Here is a 2,983-nt window from a genome sequence, read left to right as displayed (position 1 = left end):
TGGAGAGAAAATCTGTTCGGCGGCGTCGTTGGGCTCGCCGTCGGCGCCCTTGTTCAAATCTTTAAATTTTGGTCGTTTTCGCTCTAAATTCGCTTCTTTTTGCATCTTTTTGCTTTAATGACCATAATTCATCATACCTGCAACAAAACATCAAAAATACATTTCTTTTAAGTGCAATATCATCAAAAACGGTATAAAATAGGTATAAAAATCTCAACATATTTACCTTTAGTCACATACCATCCTCAAATATGTTATAATACATGCAGTAAAATTATTCTTGTAAGAACAAGGTGCAACATCAGAGCAAAAGATCAGACTCTCTCACATACCCCAAACCTTAGGACCCCTGTGGTTGGTCTTCTGACTCCTTTTGGAGAGCTCATATGGATGAACCTATACTCCTAGTATTTGACTAAGAGGGTTAGAACCATCATATTGAGTATTTAAAATAAGTCCTCACATGACTTCTACTGGTTTGGTATAGCTTCATGGCTTGTTAGCCCATTTTGGCAATTCATGGTTTACTTGCCCATTATAGCCCAAAATCATCAAAATTACCAAAATGCCCCTACAACCCTAATTTTTTCCACAAATTACCCAAAATACCCAAATTTGTTTAAAAATCATTTCAAAACACTCACCACTACCTATATTGACCAAAATTCACTAAAATTACCAAATTTTCAAAATACCCCAAAAAATTGCCAAAAATACCAAAATGCCCCGCATTATCCAAAAATTTCAAAAATTTCAAAATCATCCCAAATATTCCCAATTTAAATTTTTTATCATCAATTTGACCCAATTTGACCAAATTAATCCAATTTGACTAAAAGCCCCAATTTGCCTTTAAAGGCCCAAATGTCCCCAAATTAACCTCAATTTTAGCCCAATTGACCCAAATCTTGCCCAATTTCAATTCTAAACTAAAATTCAGCATCCCCAATTCCATTCTAAATAAAATTCAAGCCCAATCTGATTCAATTGCAAGCCCAATTTCATTCAAATAAAAAAGGTTCAATTTTGACTATATGCCTAAATCCGCTAAATTAGCCCACCAATTTAACTCAAAATCACTTGAAATCTTGTCAAATCCCTCATAAGATATTACTACACCAAACTCAACATTTAATTGACCCAAATATTAGTCCAAATTCAATTTCCTTTTTAAAAGCCCAAAGCCCACTATACTTAATTCCAAAAGCCCAAATCTAAAGCCCACATGACAATTGTTTCCCTTCATCATCCATTTGATTAAAATCATGCCTAGAGTGCTAAATCCAAAATCAAATCATTTCAAATCAATCATCATGCCAAACTCCATCAAAATATTTCATAATTTCAAAAATCCCTCCTCATTAAAGTTGACCAAGCCAAGAATAGGCTATGGAGCCACTCCCAAGCCATAGATAAGTCATGAGGCCATGACACATCATCAAGCTATTATTGGAAAGAGGCTAAATCACTTTCAAATATCCTTAAGATTCTTTTAACCCCTCCCATGAATCACTCTAACCCATGTTTAGCCAAATCTCCTTGGATGGAGACTTCACCATGCTAATTAAGATGAACCTCATGATTTCCCTCAGCACCCAAATCAGCCTTGAGGGGTAAACCCAGCCCCAAAACATGATTTGACCCACCCAAATTGACCCAAAATAGCATTTTTCCCATACTATTTCAATCTCACACCTTTACACATGGACAACCCTAATTGATTTCACCAAAACCAAGCTCTGACCTCTCTGAGTGGGATAGTGACCCCCTCCCTGGCCGGCCCGCCACCTTGGTGCACCTTGGTGGCCGGGCCGGAAAACACAAAATCAAAAGCTCCACCTAGGCTTAAACTCAAAATTAAACCCATCCAAGCTGACTCATCCCAATTGTATTTTTGCACATTGTTGGCATTCACATAAGCAATTTAGGACACCCACAAATTGCCCCTAGTGGTCTCTCCAAGCTCCTCTATTTAAACCCCCTCCATGGACAAAGGGGGAGAGCTTGAAATTCCATGGGGAGACCATGCCAAATTGTTTGCAGAGCTTCCCTAAGACCTCTTGAGTTCAGCCCCTCTATCCTTAGCCATTTAAATCCACTGCTCGAGCTCAAGTTTTAAGCGAAAACAGGACAACCTCCAAACCTCCACCAAATTCAAATTAATTGCACCCACACCATCCCCACAGTGAGAAATATGTTCCCCCATAGAAGCCCCATCACCAGAGCACCCTAGGGTAAACTTTGATCGAACCCCTAAACTGGCTTTGGTCGAAATCATACCTAGGCAATTCACCACAGCTTGGGACGTCATCTGGGAGCTCTTTGGATTCAAAGCAAGCTTTTGGAAGCACTCAATCGAGGCCACACCTTTTGGGCAAAGGTATTGAACTCTCCCCTTAAATCGAGCTTTATTTAATTCTCCATGCTTATAAGATTGATTTAAGGCTTGATCAAACATATGGATATGATCTCCTAGTCAAGACGAGTATTTTAAAAAAAACGCACTTAACTTGGTTAAGAAATATATGATCTCCTAGTCAAGACGAGTATTTTAAAAAAATGCACTTAACTTGGTTAAGAAATAAGAGAGATATTAAGGTTTGAAGTTGGACGGCTCGCGGGTTCAGTCCATCGAGGACGACGACGGAGGACCGCCCGATCGAGCGTGTATCAGATGGATGGTCCTGATGCGGTCGGATGGCGCTTCGGTGCGTGAAAGGAGGGTTGACTCAGCTAGTGGCACCCAATCCCGCGGTGACATGCGTATGTCCGACGCGTATGAGGATCCAGTCAGCGCTGACTGCTTTAAGTAAAAAAATAGGCTTTTATTTGAATTATTTAATGACCATAATTTCTAAAATGCATATCTTTGTGTAGAAAAATCATAAAAATAAAATAAAAATACCCCGTTGCTCACTAAAGAGAGGAGAACAATTTGAAAATATTTTCAAGTTTATTTAATGCATATATTATTTTTAATTAA

This window comes from Phalaenopsis equestris, unplaced genomic scaffold (assembly GCF_001263595.1).
Source record: "Phalaenopsis equestris unplaced genomic scaffold, ASM126359v1 Scaffold000160, whole genome shotgun sequence".
In the NCBI taxonomy this organism is placed as follows: domain Eukaryota; kingdom Viridiplantae; phylum Streptophyta; class Magnoliopsida; order Asparagales; family Orchidaceae; genus Phalaenopsis; species Phalaenopsis equestris.
The sequence above is the reverse complement of the archived record's forward strand: the minus strand, read 5'-3'. Positions refer to the sequence as shown.